The sequence below is a fragment of the Lepisma saccharinum genome, chromosome 26, assembly GCF_977018435.1.
Source record: "Lepisma saccharinum chromosome 26, izLepSacc3.1, whole genome shotgun sequence".
In the NCBI taxonomy this organism is placed as follows: Eukaryota; Metazoa; Arthropoda; class Insecta; order Zygentoma; family Lepismatidae; genus Lepisma; species Lepisma saccharinum.
Genome location: NC_139254.1, coordinates 61,719,459 through 61,737,918, shown reverse-complemented (window position 1 = coordinate 61,737,918; position 18,460 = coordinate 61,719,459). Strand labels below are relative to the sequence as shown.

The following is an 18,460-nucleotide window of genomic DNA, read 5'->3' as shown; positions in this document are numbered from 1 at the left end:
AAACGTGAAAGAAATTACAAGAAAAAATACAGTAATGTGACTTATCAAATCAATGATAAAGTAGTTGTAAGGACTCATCCTAAAGCATCATTGCTGTACTGTATTACAAGGTTATTAAGTATGCTGTATGAGGGTCCATATGTAATCAAGAAGTTTTTAACCCCAGTTTCTGTATTGTTAGAGAAGGTTGAAAATCCATGTATTGAAAAACGTTGTCATATTGATCAGATAAAACTGTATAGATTATCCAGGAAGTGAGTCAGTTAAACAATGCTGTGATTTCATGTTCATAATCATCATATATATATTCTTGAATGTGTTGTAAAATGTGAGTTGAGATACTGTTGCTTGTTTTGTATTGACAGGTATTCCTCAATGGTACAGAAATGTCGACAATCAACATCTAATGAAAAAAGAATCCTAAGGAAATTGAAGGATATTTGTGAGAAGCAACTATAGTATCTAATTGTGTTAATTTGTTTATTGTAAGTGATCAATATTGTTGTATATATATGTTAAAATCCTCCACAGGTAATGTTCAAGTATTGGGGGAGGGCAGTTTATAGCCTGTGTAAGATTTTGGTTTCTCTCTCTCTGAATGAAAGAAGGTATGGTTAAGGTAAAAGCCAATAGATGGCATTGATCGCAGGTTACGTCATTCACTTTGCCGGTTGGATGTAAGAATCCTGAACCGAAACACACTCCACTTCCAGCTGGCACACGTTCAACATTACAATCCAACAGGGCACTCGACGTGACGGGAGAGGTCAACAGGGGACTTAGACGAACGTAGTGGTGATGGTTTAATTTCATTTCTTTAGTAGAGAAATAGTTTAATAGTATTTTATTTAATTTTGTAGAGTAGTTCGTGGTATTATATTAATTTGCTTGTTGATCTTTACCGAGTGATCGTCATTACAGACAAGTAGGAAAAGGGGGAAATTTAACAAAGCAATATTCTCTTAGGTAATTAGGTGAACATGGATGAATAATGATACCAATTAAATAGTCAGCGAAAGGAGAAAGAGTCAATTATTAGTTAAGGATAACTATTGAAAATTATCTTGATTTATATATTAATGTTATCTTTGAGGTCATAATCGTTAATGACAGTTTATGTATATATAATATTATTGTTCTAATACTAAATTGAAGTTTTGTTAAATAAACTGTCATCCAATCCTATCCAGTGAACTTAATATTCTAGTAATTAAAATACTTGACGTAGGGTGTACCACGTATTACCGATGGAGGTCCAGTATGTAGGTTCATAGCTATCTTTCATCGGTCAATCGGAAGGGTATATTTAATCCCAATTAAAAACAAATAATCTTAAATCCGAACCAGAGCAAGAAAGAAAGGGCTATAATGCATACTCCCTCTGTCCCATAATTATTGTCCGGTACACCTTTGTTTGTTTTCGCATAATAATTGCCCGATATTCAAACTGTGACATTGGTGTATACAGAAGAACATGAAACACGGGAATGAGTCATACAACTTTATTACTCAAGGATCAGTACAAATTGTGCTTTCCATCTGCCTCTTCGTCTTTCATTCCTGTACTACCATTTTGGCATACCGGACTATAATTATGGGACAGAGGGAGTACAATATAATCCTGATAACCCGATGTGGACGAGACAGAGAATATTTCAAATCACAAAAAACTGAGACTATATGGAATAAACCTAGAGAAAAGCGGAAGAGGCAAATGAAAATCAATAACAAAAAACTACAGTGTGTGCAAATGAAATATGTAATTATTATTAATATTGTATTTTCATAGTTCAGTATAGTAGTATTAAAGATGTAAGGAAAGAAATAGCTCGACAATACTGAACTTATACTTTCAAGGAATGGTCAAGACGTTGCATTGTTTCCGTTCATAATTCCGCTTGCATGTATGAGCAGTTATCAGAAGAAAACTTGGATATTCTCTGCCTCATATTATCGACACTCTAATGTATACATTTCTCAAGAGTGATATGTTTCTGAAATATATGTAAATTCAAGTTATGAAAAACTAATTAAGGAAAGATGTTTCGTTCGTGTTCTGCATATTTTCGAGTATTTCCTATAAGTGACGCGCCTCATGTTCCTACATCATGAAAAGACTCCTTCTAACATCAGAAATAGTGAACGAAGACGTCTTGCTACTAGTAAATAAAATAATGATGAATCTTGAAATACAACACTAACATGTTGGAAAGAAATTTCACTCCAGTTGTTCAGAAACCTGATCCTAAGATATCCAATTTACTCAAAGTAACTTAAGAAAGCGAATGGGGAAGTTACGTAGTTTCATCTAGGACATGATCTGACGTAATATTACATGAGTTTGTTTCAGTTTCTGACAGCCACTTTTTTTTTTTTTGAGTTCAAACAAAATCATATTTCCCTCTTGGTTCTCTTCAGGGGGACATCATGGGTGGATGAGAGGGGGCCATGTATGACAATCGATGTCATAATGGTCATTCATACGTGTAATTATTTTTGTTAATCTCATTAATTTACATCTGTAAGAGGTATTTTTTCAAAACTGCCAACCTACATTTGTTATTCATCATTGTGGGCTATCAAGTCTGGTATCGCTCACACGGTGGCAGCAGCATACAGTACAGCTGACTGAGCTGTTCATTTGAACCGATTGCATTCAGAACGTGTCCTCAGCTCACTTGGTGAATCGGAGAAGCATAATTGTTGTTATCCTTTTGTACTGTTTGTGAATGTGACTATCATGCTAAGAAAAACAATATCCAAGTAATACAATTAATGTTTAAAACACAATCTTTACTATTATAAATCTGCAATCGTGAGTTACAGAACCAAAACACTGGTACTGAAAAACTAGCAGGTACACCCATTGCATTGCTGAGGACCTCTGCAAGGAACGACTCCACCTGTTACGGAAAGCTGAGGACAAGTACGGGAATCGAAATGTTTGGACTGAGGGCGGGAAGACCGTCATCAAAACAGAGAAGGAAAGGAAATACATAACAAGGCCCGAAGAACTCTAATGAGTGTTGCTGCAAGTGTGTGTGATAAGTTGTGTGTATCCCAAGTGTGTGTTCCAGAGCAAGTAGTGAAAAACATATCCCATTCATTATTTCTTATTACTATTTCCTAACTATTATATTATAATCATTATTATTATTATTACACTATTAGATATATTAAGCCACCTGAAAGTTCACTTTTCTTATAAAGTAGCTCTTATTTGCCACAATATTATAATATTTTTTCCATTTCTTTTTATCTTCTTAAAAAACCTAATTTACGTAGCTTCAGTCTCCAAAGTACTTAAACCAATTGCTATATCTCACGATCTAAAAATGTTTACTTTCTCCCAACCATTGCTCATGACAGTCCGCTGGCCGATGCTAGAAGCCTCCTCCCCAACCTCCCCCGATGACAATGGGCGCCTCCAGGACCACTCAGCAACCCAACATTGTTGAGTAGCAAGAACCCTGGAGGCGCTTGCTACCTGGTTGTTGAGAAGGAGCGACCGCGGCTTCACTCAACATAAAATTCTCTCGCTGCCTGCGGTCAACTGTCGTCTGCAAGTCTGTGGTAGTCTGCTTTGCAACATGGCGCGGCGGAACTCAGATGCGTGGAGTGAAAAGTATAGCTATACTTGCAAGTTTGATTATGTAGCCCAAGTGCACCTCTAGGTCGCGCATCCGATAGATTTAAATAGTAATAACTATTTCGCCACTATATTCTCGGAGAATGAGTCATCTGTCAACGGATAATTATGCACTGGCTTCACCTGAGGTATATTTAAAAATTCCAACCGCATAACGCAGTTAAAAAAAGTAATGAACCCAAGTAATGAACATTAAGTTTTTTTTGGCAAAACGGGTGAGCATGCTCTTGCAAACACGTGTCCAGCTTGAAGTCGAGAGCACATTTTATATCGCTACCTAAGTTCAGGATTCGAGTTCCGGTATAAATATGGATGTTATTTGATTGATTTAATTCATTTTACTTTGCCACTTGTGACTAATCGCGAAGATGAGGATGAGTGATGATATGGTGAAGGAACACTCACAAGGAACAGCATGCCCAGGCCGGGATTCGAATCGGACCCCTGGCGTCATAGCGCGATGTGTTAATCACTCCGGGATGTTATTTGTGAATGTCGAGTACGTGTCCAGCTTCTTCTTGCAAGAAAGATTGGCAACAAGTATCGAGGCTATTTCCTATGTGAAATATATACTTTTTAAGGAAGCGTGATATCAAGAAATGCATCGTTTAGGAAGTGTGATATTTGAAAATCCATTGGAAGGAGGGTGGTATTAAAAGTGAAAAAAAAGCAAAGTGCTCCCCAGTGCATAGCACCACGCCATGAAGGCGAACGTGAAAACAACGTGATTTCGTATGGACACAACATCGTTATACAATTTTGCACACATTTTGCAACTTACACTCACTGTTTAACATTTCTGTTCGTAAGCCGACCTCCGTGGCTACCACGCCAGGTTCACAGGTTTGAATCCCAACCTGGGCGTTCTTTGTGAGTGTCCTTTCATCAATTTCATCATATCATAAGTCGTCCTCATCTTCGCGATTAGCCAAAAGTGGCAGAAAAGAGACGATAAAAAACAAAATTACTGTTCTTAAATCATATTTATTATTGTCCTATTAACAATGGCAGATTGATTGGTTTGTTTTATTTTACTTCGCTTTCGTGCCAGTTTTGGTTAATTTGCAAGGATGGGAATGAGTAATGATGATATGATGAAATTGATGAAAGGACACTCACAAACATTCATGCCCACCACGGGGACCTATTAACAATGGTATGAAACTATTTAAGGAATAATGATCTCATTTCAAAGCACATTCTCGAAATTAATAATTCTTTCACTTATAGTGTAGCGTATAAGTGTTTTAACAAAGGTTTACAACCAATAAGGTCACACGCACACAAAAAAAGCAGAGTATTGTGTCGAACTTGCGCTCCTATACGAAAATAATCTTTAATTTAAACATACTTATATATCCTTAAATAAAATTGGCCACAACCTTTCTACACTCAATGTCACTCCTCCATGGCCATTACGTATTATTTTGGCCGGAGAAAGAAAATTGTAACCACAGAGAATCTGTTGTAGCTAACCAAAGTTCTCAAATCAGGATCATAATCCATGAATAGTGGCACTGTATTCAACAGCCCAATACGTCCTGCCATTTTCGCTGCAGACGCCACAAGGCAACGCAATGCGATTTTCGATTGTTATCGGCTGGAACGTCGCTACTTCTCAACTCTGCATCCAGGAAAGGCCATAAAACTGTGTGACGTAGCAGGTCAACATTTGCTACCATGTTGAGCGATCCTGGAGGCGCCCAATGGCTGACCGTTACGCGGAAAGGAGTGACCTGGAGGAGGGTGGGAGAGTTGAGGCCGCATTCCAGGAATTACCCCCCTCTACAGCCAGCACTGATGGCTTGGCAGACGACATTCACGCCTTCAGCAGAGGTTTACAAATATGTCACCTAAATACTCAAAGGGCTACTGAACTCGTTCGATGAATTTAAGCATATCATGTCACCTGCTAATTTCGATGTAATAGGTAGGTAATAGGTACCGAATCGTGGCTAAAGCCCGGGATAAGTAATAACTAGAGCCCGGAAGTTTGGCAAAATGCCTCTTTTTATCTACTGCATATATTGATAAATTTTTTCCGGATATACGTTTTTTATGTTGTTTCGAATGTTTTAGAATCCTTTTTATTTTGCCTATTTTGCCTATTTGGGACCCCACTGCCTATTTTTAATTATAATGCCTTTTTCAATGAAATTTGACAATTTCTTTAAAAAATGTGTAGGATAAATTATTTTTCTCCCAAAAAACGTTGTTGGCATTTATTTTTCTTCCGTTTATTATGTGAATAATTTTCGCCTTATTACAAGTAATATTGAACTCAGGTATTTTTCAACATTGCTCAAGGAGAAAAGTGTGAGAAAAAAGTAACATTTCCTTGTGCATGATTGGCTGATGAATACCTGTTGCAGAACACCTGCGCAATTACTTCATCACATCCAGCGTCCGTGTCAGGAGGTTATTGACAAGAAACAGCACTAATGCCCAAGAGCCTTTGCATGGATTCCAAAATCAAGTTCTCTATCTTTAGTTTAGTTCTGCACTTTGGAAGGAAAGGATCGTGTAGTAGTCATCATGCCGAAATTTAGTGTGCCATTAAGTGGTAAGTTACATGGTTATGCGTGAATTTGGTGAAAGCACATTTTCGACAGACGGTACTATTCTTCTCTGCAAGATATGTGAAAAAACAATCAACTATGAGAAAAAAAATACTTTATATTTCAGTATGTGTCAACAGCAAAACATAAATCTGCAGCTGCTAAAATGTTCGGACAGAACAAGACATCCCTAATTTCAACAGTGGGCACTTCATCCAACAGGCAATCTCAGTTTTCTCTTGAACTGTGCAAAGCTTTCATGGAAGCAGGGATACCTTTCTGGAAAGTGGAAAACAAGTCACTGAGGAAATTCCTGGAGAAATACACTAAAGAAACGGTGCCGTCAGAATCTACACTGCGGAAAACATATTTAAGCGTCTGCTACGAAGAAGCTCTGCAAAGAATTCGTGCTGAAGTTAGTGGAAAAAAGATCTGGATGTCAATAGATGAAACTACTGACGCTATGGGACGCTACATAGCCAACGTCATCATAGGAACTATGGAACCAACATGCGGAGAATCCTCGTCATTTCTTCTCACGTCAGAACAACTAGAGAGAGCTAATGGTTCGTCAATGGCTCAGTTATTCTCAAATTCCCTACTTCTGCTCTGGCCAGATGGTGTACATCATGATGACGTGTTACTTTTTATCAGTGATGCAGCTCCCTATATGAAGAAGGCTGCCATAGCATTGAAAATTCTCTTCCCGAACATGCTACATATCACATGTGTAGCTCACACAATGCACAGAATCGCCTAAGAAGTTAGTGTTGCACCCAGAAGTGGACAGGTTGATTTCGAATACAAAGAAGATATTTCTGAAATCTCCCTCTCGAACCCGAAAATTTCAGGAAGTTGCGCCCGAGCTTAGCTTACCTGCGCAACCAGTCTTGACGAGATGGGGAACCTGAATATCAGCAGCTATATATTATGCTATCAACCTTGAAAAAAATCAGTGAGGTGATCGATGCTCTTCCAGAAAATGAAGCGGCTTCAATTCGTGAAGTGAAAAACTCCTGTGCTATTCAGAACTGAAGAATGAACTGTCGTTTCTTCTTGCACATTATGGTGCATTGCCAGAGACAATTTCAAAGCTAGAGAAAAGAGGGGAGAGACTTATAGCATCCATGAAAATCTTCGAGAAATCTATGCAGCAGATGATGGAAGTGCCAGGAGAAAAGGGGTCAGCTGTTGTGGAAAAGTGCAAACGGGTAGTGAGAGCAAATGAGGACCTGAAACAATTGAAAACAATTTGTGATATTCTAAAAGGTGAAAATGCTGTTACCGAAATGAGTCCAGCTACATTAGCTTGTTTTATGTATGCTCCAATATCTTCTGTTGAAGTAGAAAGATCATTTCCTATTATGAAAAACATTCTCTCTGACAGACGACTATGAATGAATATTGAGAAAATTGAAATGCTCTTCCTAATGTAGATTTTAACATTTTGCCAGAAATTATACATAAAAGTAAGCGACTTCCAAAAGTGCCTTTTTCGGTTTATTTTGCCCCTTTTTAATTTTAGTGCCTATTTTCCACATTATAAATGCCTTTTTGCCTGCCTATTTTAACGAAAATAAATGCCTGAACTTCCGGGCTCTAGTAATAACGTTGTGGAACTTCATGGTTACGAAATAGTAAGGAAAGATCGAACTCGATGCAACAGGGGTGGAATCTGCTTTTATATCAAAGAAAATATTCGATGGAAAATAATATAAATTGACAATTTTTTAAAACTAGACGAACAAATCGAAATATTAGTAGTCGAAATTTGTTGCAACAAAGAGAATGTAGCTGTTGTGTTGGTGTACAGGCCCCCAAATATATCTTATACCACATTCAATTATTTGCACGATGTATTACAATTTGCATTCGTAAACTACGACCATTATATTTGTATCGGCGATGTAAACGCAGATTTTTTAAAACCTAAAGAACCGGATACAAAATTACTGTCGGGTATAATTAAAGAACTAAACGACATTCAAATTGTAAAAAAGCCAACGCGGAAAACTGCCACGTCGGAGTCCCTAATAGACGTTATAATCTGTTCTAAAAAGACAAAGGTTTTATACGTAAATCAACAGTCATTGCCAGGTATATCTGATCATGATACAGTGTTGCAGTATTTGAAGTTTATAATAGTGTAAAAAATCGAAAACGAAATTTGTCCGTTACCGTGACTTCAAACAACTAGATATCAGCAAGTTCAATGAGGATGCAAAAAATTCAGCCTGGGAGGATATAGAGGGATGTGAGGACGTAAACAGCCAGGACGAAATGATAAATGATGAAATACTATTGCTGGCGAACAAACACATCCCTGTTAAAACGCGCAGAGTGACAAAGCCTCCCGCGCTATGGATAAACACCACCGTTCGTGAATTCTGGAAGCTTAGGGATTAATTTTCAATTCAATTACGTAAACACCGGCGATAACTATAGCCTTCTTAGCTACAAATACTTTTTAAACAGAGCTAAAAAGCAAGTTTCACTATTATAAATCTGCAATCGATAAGAATATAAATAATGCGAAAGAAATGTGAGCAAACCTGCGTAAACATGGCCTAATAGGTAGCAAATATATCAGTCAAGATATTCCCGAAAAAATACTAGATCCAAATAGCATTAATGACTCTTTTATACAAGCTTCGCAGAGTGAAGCGGACCAGGATGCCCTGGAAAAAATTTGCAAAACACTTTTGACCCTCAAACCCCTAAATTCATTTACCTTTACTACAGTGTCATCTCAAGACATACGGAAGGCATGTGGAGATGATGGCATAAACTTAACCATTTTGCCTAAATACTATAACCGTCATAATAAATAACTCCCTAGCACAGGGTTTCTTCCCGGAAGCGTGGAAAAAGTCAATCGTTTTACCGCTCGCAAAATGTAAGCCTGTTAAAAATGTGAATGACTTGCGCCCAATAAGTATACTGCCCATAATGTCGAAAATTTTAGAGCGTATTGTACACGACCAGCTATTCACACATGTAATAGCTACATCTAGTTTTCCAAAGCATCAATCTGGTTTTCGGCCAAACACAGCACCACAACAGCCATTCTGAAAGTTGCTGATGATGTACAAAAAGCTATCGATGAAAGCAAAAGCACCTTACTTGTATGCCTTGATTTCTCAAAAGCATTCGATTGCGTGAACCATGAAGTTTTACTCGCTAAATTACACAGCATTGGGGTTAACGGCATATCCCATGATTGGTTTGCATCGTACCTTTCTGGCAGGAAGCAGCGTGTACAAATCAGAGGCAAAAATAACTGTTCCTCTGGGTGGTTCAACATTCGAAATGGAGTTCCCCAAGGAAGCATTCTTGGACCTCTCCTTTTCTCCATTTATGTAATTGACTTACATAAGAGCCTCTCGCATGCGCAGTATCAACAATATGCTGATGATACTCAGACATACATACATACAAGGATAGAAGAGTTCTCAAATGCAGCATCACAACTACAAAAAGACCTGAACGCCATAAGTGAATGGGCACAAACTAACTTACTAAAATTAAACCCAACCAAGTCAAAATTTGTCATAATGGGAACGAAATTTCTGGTTAGAAAGCTTAGCCAAAACACAGATAACATGATTCTCCCCAAATTGAATAGCCACCCATTAAATTTAGAAAATACTATAAATAACCTTGGCGTTGTCATGGACTCCCACATAGAATGGCCAGGTCATATTTCAGAGCAGATGAAAAAAGCCAACAAATCTCTTCGAGCATTACATCACTTGAAAAATATTGTAGCCATTGAGGTTAAAAAAAAAATGTGCGAGAGTCTAGTTTTATCACGATTAATCTACGGAGCCACGGTTGCTTACAATGCAAGCAGCTCCATAACTAATAAGCTACAAAAGCTACAAAATGCATGCATAAGATTCATTTACAAGCTGAAAAAAAGGGACCACATTTCGAAATACTTATTCAATTTGAATTGGCTTAACACCAAGAATCTCGCGAAATACCAATTATTAACTTTAACACACAAAGTACTAGGCAACAAACAGCCTGCATATCTCTCTGAAAAACTGAACACAAATTCGAGCAGACATGAACATGTAACACGACGAAAAAAAGTGTTGTCAGTCCCAGTACATAATACGACAACCTACGGAAAATCATTTACCGTAACTGCCACTAAAGAATGGAATTCCCTTCCAACCTCCCTAACATCCATCAACAACCATAAGCTATTTAAAAACAATCTCAAACAGTATCTACTGGCAAGGCAGCAAAATACTTAATCACGAGCAACTTTTCATTCATAAAAATACTCACTGTAACATTTGGCAACTGTGTACATATAAATCTTATAATTTCATTTTATTTCACTTCATTATTATTAATATATTTTTCATTGTTCCAGATTACTGAATATATATGTATATGTACTAAAACAAAAGTGGCCGCGGTGGCTCAGTCGGTAACGCGTCTGCTCAAGGTCCCGGGTTCGATCCCCGGCCGGTTCAAATCCGGGAACTTTTCTAACGTTGGAAGCGGCCCCGGCGCCAACCCAGCGTCGAATAACATGGGTACCTGGGGGAAACCCTGGGGGGTAAAGGCGGTCAGGGGCGTGATGCTGATCACATCACCCCCACTCGTGACCGGATCAAGAAAGTGTGGGGCGTTACCCCCACACCCCCTATACGCCTTCATGGCGTGGTGCTAAGCACAGGGGAGCACTTTACCTTTTGTTACTAAAACAAAAGCAACAAACATTAGATACCTATGTTCAACAATTTATAGGTAAATCTGTTTTTCTTTTTCATTATCTATACATGTACGCGTATATACCTATATATTTAATTGTTCTTATTTGTATTGATATGTAATCGTTTTCATGTTTTTATTTTATTTTTTCTCAATGTATACTCTTTATTCCATTGTATTAATCTCCGAGACAAGGGTCTGTTGTAAGAATGGCCCTAGAGGCCGAAACACGCCCGCTCCAATAAAGGCGATTTTATTATTATTATGGATGCAATGAGGCACGTAAGAATGAACGTTACATCTCCGAACAGATGAACGGAATCGTTTCCAAGAACCGAGAAACGGAGCGGTTCACATGGACTCGTCGTAGAAGAAGGAAAAAAGGATGGACGTTTAAGTTTTGGACAAGCCGAAGGAATCTGCAGAAATCGTTGTGTTCCAAGGATTACGAGGTAATAGGAATAGAGCAAATAATGCATAAAGGACTATGATTTATGTTTCGAAACGAATATGGACAGGAGCGACAGTGTTACGATGGATAATTGAATTTTTATTCCGGACAAGGTGATCTTTGGATAGGTATCCGCTGTAAGATCGTAAGTACCAAAACCTTCTTATACCTAAGTGCACCAGATAATTGCAGGATAAACTTTGTCATAACTGAACATCCCTGCGATATTTTATATGATAGCATGAGTGTGCGACCAAAAATAGCCATATTTCGGAAATACGTGTAATCGAAAAACGTGGTCGTATCAATGCGCATCGGTAGCCATTTTGAGGAAAATTTAAACGACTAGTCGTAAACGATTGCATCGAGAGCAATTTCTCAAATATGTATGCCTAGTGTATTCTATTTTCACTTGAACAATTTGTAAAGAGTGAAATTGTAAAAAGCAAGGTCAAGGTCACGTGATGTATTCAAATGTGTGAATGTCTACTTATTGTTGGAGTGACTGTTATCTTCTTGGCTAAATATATATTTTAAGCATCCTAATTTTCATTTGATGGAGAAGATATTGTAATTTAAATCTATGTGAAATCCGTCCAAATTTTTCTATTTCTAAAAATAATAAGCTTCACCGGTATCAAGTAAAAAATACCGTCGAGTATTATATAGGACAGGTCACCACATTACTTGGTGATAACTTGCATAACTTGGTTTGCTTTGATTTAACAGTACGGTCAGTGTTTACTTAGGGTCAGACAGATGTAATAATGCTAGCTGGAAAAGAAACATGCTGCCTTATAAATTAACATTGAAAATTCGTTGAAAACCTGATCTAAGCTAATCAATTCTTGCTTGTACTCTAATAAATAAAAACACATGTTGTTATTCAGTCGTGTTACCATTTAACCTCAAGAGATCCGTCAGTGCATAGTATAGTATCTATAAATGTACTAATGAAGACATTCTCTTTCAGAAGGGGAATTCATCTCGAATTGGTCATTCTGGCATAATTGTTGCTTTTGAGAATATGGGTAGAGTGTGGGGGTTATTACAACGATAAAGACATTGGGCAGTGTCTATCTGATTTGGATTCTCAATCTATAAACTTCCCAATCTGTAGTTATTCTCAGGCATTACTGCTCAAGGGCCTAGATTTCGAATATATTAGCTTATATAGATGCACATCCATAAGGGAGGGAGTGTGGTTCATAGGTGGTACTTCCATTTAAGAACATCTGGTTCGTGAATATTTGGTGATCTCAGTTTATATTCCAGTGGTCAGTGGTCAGTGTTTTTGATCAAATGGCTGTATAGGTTGTACTGAGAAAGGGGATATATCTTTTATGAAACAGGATTGCAACAGGAGTGAACTTTAACTTATTTATAGTGGGTTTCATATAAAATGGATTGAATGATTAAGGTTTCAATGTGGTATGTGGCATAGTGTGTCTGATCTTAATTGATTGCTGTGGTACTCCTGTCATAGCTACCAGCGCTACCGATGAGATGGGCTGGCTTTGAAACTCAATACTCGAGCGAATGAGGTGGGAAAGTTCAAATATGGTACTCGTATAGTTTGATCGAATTTATTTTCCACCAGTTTTAGCTCACCACTTTAGACTTTGAATTTCATTTTGAGTTTCGTAGCACCCGTTGCAGTAGATTTCGAGACTCAATTTTGAGTTTTCGAAGCACAGGCCCGTTGCACATGGCCTACCCAAAATCGGATTATCCCACTTACTGCCTCACAGTGTCAAATTGCAATCGATAAATTTCGTGGAAAAAATAAGAAGTATGTAGTTATGAATACGAAGGAAAATCTTCGAGGATTTGATCTCCTTTTTAGGAGAACTCTCTATTAACCCCTGGATCTTAAATGTAATACTTTCGCAATTCAACATTGGAATTTGTATAATTTGTGTTTGCACCAATACAGCATTATTTAAAAAAGGACTCCCTGGTTTCGTCATTTTATTGTGGGGAACTTACTGGGGCATATCGTCAATATATGGGCGTAGTCATGAAAAAAATACTTCCCCCATAGAGCCTTAATGCCAGTAGTCTTATGGGAAATATTTCTTTCCACGATTGTGCCTGATGTTACAAGTTTTTGATACGTTTACTTGTGGTTCCACACTTAGCCGCTTGGACCATGTAATGAAACATGGCGGCATCTGGAGAAAAGGCGTTGTGTGTCCTGCAATTCCACTTAAAAAGTCTGTTACGACCGCACGACGACATTGGAGGACAACATTTCAGAAAGAGCCACCAACGGAGATAAACATTCGTAAGTGGTTCATACAATTCGTGGCTACAGCTTCTCTGTCCAAAGTGAAATGCAGACAGTGATAAATTCACGTGTTGGCCCATGGGGAATCTCTTCCGAAAATAAGTGCCCCCGCCCCCGAAAATGTCAGTGACATGGCAGAACATTCGAATCACGACCTGCTCGCTACGAACAAACGGTATCGAACATGCTGTGATTCGGACAACAGCAACGAAATTTCTTTCATTCACTTTTTCTGTTTCTTTTTCGTAATAATAAACACTGATTCAATCCTCTTTACAATTAAAAGTCAAAAAAATGAACGAATTTAAATTATCGTTCATCTTGATAACTGCTAACTTGTAATACCAGGACATAATAAATTAAATTTAATTGGAACTCAGCAACAATAGACACATGTATAGCGACAGTGCTGATGTAATAGAAGCTAATTATATTGTTGTAACGAATTTCAACTTCTTACAGCTGTTTTAACGGTTAGTCAGTAAACAGTTTGCTGAGGAATTGTATGGTGCTGCTATCCCCCAGTTAAGAAAATTATCATAAAACATCCCCAACAGGATAATTTGCAACCTACTTCATTTTCTCCATGTTGATCCATGCGAGCATCCCCAAACTTTTTCTCCAAATATCTCAGTTGGGGAAAGTGGCCCCCTGGCCCGCCCCTCTGTGGGGGACCTTGTTCCCGGAGGAAAGTGGCTGGATTCAACACTGAATCCAATGGCCGGCCATCAATGTGGATCGGGACCGCGAAGCCGGCGGGCGCCCTACATGCTGGCAATGGAAGCGGGGAGCGGGGAATACGCAACAGACCAAACCAGACGACAACGATAGCGCCGAGACTTACGACGTCGAGAGGAGGAAGTTCTGCCCACAACTCGTTCTACAGGTTACTGCTTTTTTTAACGCGCTGGATTAGTCGCTTCCCCGCTTCCCACTTCCCTTGCCAGCATGTAGGGTGCCCGCCGTAAGACTGGAAAAGAGCTTATAGCAACCAACGGAGCATCAGTGCTCGTCACAGGTTTAAGCCACGGAATAGGCTATATAGTTTTTGTGTTTCGACTAGGGATGGACGATATCGAAAATTAGGTATCGCGATATGTCGTCACGAAAATATCGTCGCAGACGATACGATACGATTTTTTTCAGTATCGTATATTGTCTCGGCGATATACATCATCCCCACAATACATATCGTGTCGGCGATACATATCGTCTCCACGATATATATCGTGCCGGCGATATGTATCGTCCGCTTTTCCGTGCTGAATTTCCCGTCAAAAACAGAGGTATTTCATGTAATAACAAGTTCGGTTCGTCACATTCGAATGAAAGAAACGACGTTGTAAGATCTGTACTTCGTACTTACGTTAGCAGGGCGAGAAAAAATGGAAACGCAATAATTATTATATAAATATATTGTACAAAAATTAATGGTAATTACCTATGTTGCAAAATCAAAGTACAACCAAAATAATTTTCGAAAAATGTTCTTTCCATTGTCACAATATTATTTCATATATATACGAGGGATGATCGGAAAAGAAGGTTACAAAGCATATAAATTTTGTTTTATTCACTGTAACGTAACGAAAATTTATGTGTAAATTAATAACATGTTTGTATTGTTGCGGGTTTGAGGACTTCGGATTCTGACCATGTATACCAAAGAAGCGGACATTTAAAATGGTGACTCGTCTAGAAAATTGGTCAAGAGTAAAAGTGAGGGCAGTGGTGCGGTTCCTGTGGGCCAAAAAATTCTACACCTGCTGACATTCATAGGCAGATTGTGGAGGTGAATGGGGAGGGGGCAATTTCAAGGCAACATGTAGCGAAGTGGTGTCGTGCCTTCAAAGAAGGACAGACCAGTATTGTTAATGACAACCCTGGGCACAGCGGTAGACCCATTACCTCAACCATTGACGTGAACTGTGCTCTTGTGGATGAGTGTATTCGTGAGGACAGAAGAACAACATTACGCTCAATATCAGCTGAGCTGGGACTACCATTTGGTTGGCTGGCCACCATTATCTGACATGTGATGATGTCAAAAGAGCTGCCTCACGGTGGCTACGAGAACTTGACGCGGATTTCTGTGTAACCGGTATGGGAAACCTCATCTACCGTTGTGACAAGTGCTTGAATAAAAAAGGTGATTCCATCGAGGACTGGTGTTGAGTGCCCTCCATCATCATGTGTGTTGATCTTCCAGCTATGTCTAACACATATGCCATAATAGGCTTTGTAACCTTTTTTTTCGATCATCCTTCGTAGTTTGCAAAATTTGTTGATTAGTGGCCTGGAATTCGTCATTCTGCCTATAACTCTTGTCTACTCTTACGGTGGGCGGCTCTAAGAACCCTTTATCGAGCAGGCCTCGTCTCCAGGAAGCTATTAATTAGGAGCAAGATTCGGCAACTAACGACCTGCTGGGTGAGGTGAGTCAAGGAAAGGACTTTTAAGAACCTTTTCCTGCTTCCACAAAATACGCAATATTTAGGCTGGAGAGTTTAATAAACTAACCGGCCCTCATGCTGGCAAGGGAAGTGGGGAGCGGGGAATAATCAGCAGACCAACCAGGCAAAACGGTGGCACAGAGAGTTACGACGTCGAGAAGAACCTCGTTATACAGGTTGCTGCGTTTCATATGGCATTGGATTGGTCGCTTCCCCACTTCCCTTTGCCAGCATGTAGGGCGCCCGCCGTAAGACTGGACAGGACCTATAGACATGCGAGGTAAACTAATGCTTATCTGCGAATGCTAGAAAGTTGAGTTGTAGTGACCTATGCGGAAAATCAGATATTCGTCGTTCTGGCTGACTATGTACGAGAACGAAAATAAATTTAAACATTCCACGTTATGGTGATTCCCTTGCCTCAATCACGGTCTTGGCTAGCACTCAAAACGTGGTAACGATATACATATATCGCCAACACGATTTACTTGTATATTATCACCTCAATAAATATCGTGGAGACATATATTTCCCTACCTGACAATACTGTCATTACTTTCTCGCGAAGATCATATTCCTTTTTAGCTGCGGAGCATTTTACTGGTATAACGAACGGGGTACCATTGTATCACTCTATTTAAATAAAGTGATACACAAGCTAGTTTCTTTTTTTCAATCAAGGGTTCAAGTTTCAAATAGTTGTGAAGCGACACACGATTTTTAATTAATTTTGAACACGATATATTTCACTGACATGATGGCGGTGGCATTTTCCTTAAGAAGGCGCCCCAAGAAATCGTTGATTGTAGTGGCCTATTATTACAGTAAAAGCTGAAAGAAAGGCATATTACAATAGAGAATAGAGGCGCAACCACGAATTTGTTGGGGGGGGGGGCAGCAACAGGATAAACGTACCAATAATAATAATAGTAGTAGTAGTAACATCAAAGGCGTTATTATCATCGTGATTCACGCAAAAAGAGGTTAGCTACAAGTCGGTCCTAATGCAATAGTGTCGGAACAAACAATTTAAAATATATTTTCAACACGTTCAATTTCGCATCACCTAACAATTGAAAACTGTATTTTTGAAGACACCTTTTTGCAAACTGAAAACAATATGAAATTAATGGGGCTAAAATAATTTCACGGGAGCAATGGAATCCTCTGTTACATTTTTTTTCCATTTAGATCCGCAGTTACCAGATCCGACTTTCGCCGCCACCTAGCTACGGCTCTGAACTTCAGACTATAAGAAAAGCAGACATTGCGGCGAAGCGAGATTGAACATTTTACGAAATGTATTTTTTTTATTTGTACAAAATTTGAAATCGACGGGAGGCAATTGGCCCCCTGCGGGTGCCCTTGGCCGTCTGGAAGAAAAATGAAAGAAATAGGGCAAAACTAATTTCATCTTGAGTATCATTTTGATCTGCTACTCGTAGATTCTACTATAGTCTTGCTTTTTGTTCTACTTCGAATTTGATCCCCCTTGCCCCCTCTAGAGTTGATTTCCACCAAAGGTTGGGGGACAATGTCCCCTGCACCCCTGTGGTTGCGCCACTGATAGAGAAGGTGTTTTTAAAATTAAAAAAGTATGAAACGCGTATTGTAATGATAACATTTAAACATGAAGGCCACTATAATAATTTACATACTGTAGTACAGAATTATATCGTACTATATTTACATGTTGATATTGCTTCTTTGTGAATTGTCAGTCTATATACTGTTAATGTATTATGCAGTAGGCCAGTAGTAACTTCAATTATTTCAAATTTTAGCAACGCACTAGGTGGAGGCACATAGTGGTCCGGATTCAACTTTAAACTATAAGCTCAGTTCCGATTAGCTTTTGTATGCATATAGTGGACTTAAAAATAAACTCAAACTAACAAACAAATAGCCAAGCTTATGTAATCAGAAATAAGGTTTTGGTTCTATCATCAAAGGAGAATCTCCCGGTTTGACGCCCCTTCACGAGGGCGGTGCCCCGAGTCAGTCGCTCGGCTCTTAATCCGCCCTGTGGAAGTCCAGGAGGACACAAAAAAGAAAATGTATATTCACCACTGTTATATCTGTGAGCAATTGTGAGCAGTAGGAAGAAAAACAGGTACCGAATTTGTGTGTTCGGATGGGCACAGAGACGGGATTTTGCCCGGTGTCCCGGTGGGCCAGTCCGGTCCTGGATGGATGCTATATCGTTGATAAGATACACATATCACGTGGTACATGTTCGGAATCTACCGATCTGCAAATAGCTCAACAGTGCAAATTTTACGGAAATACTGAAAGAGAGAGAGAGAGATATGATGCATTTAATAGAAA

The 18,460-nt window shown here is 38.9% G+C and overlaps 2 protein-coding genes across 2 annotated transcripts in view; one reads left to right on the top strand and one right to left on the bottom strand.

The window, feature by feature from the left end:
- LOC145979686 (alpha-tocopherol transfer protein-like) overlaps positions 1 to 18,460 on the bottom strand; it is a 59,233-nt gene that overhangs the window by 19,221 nt on the left and 21,552 nt on the right. The window lies entirely within an intron of this gene.
- Positions 11,321 to 18,460, top strand: part of LOC145979711 (cryptochrome-1-like) — an 88,303-nt gene continuing 81,163 nt past the window's right edge. The window contains exon 1 of the mRNA XM_083112685.1: positions 11,321 to 11,534. The gene's annotated coding sequence lies outside the window, so the exon portion shown is untranslated. The remainder of the gene's footprint in view (positions 11,535 to 18,460) is intronic.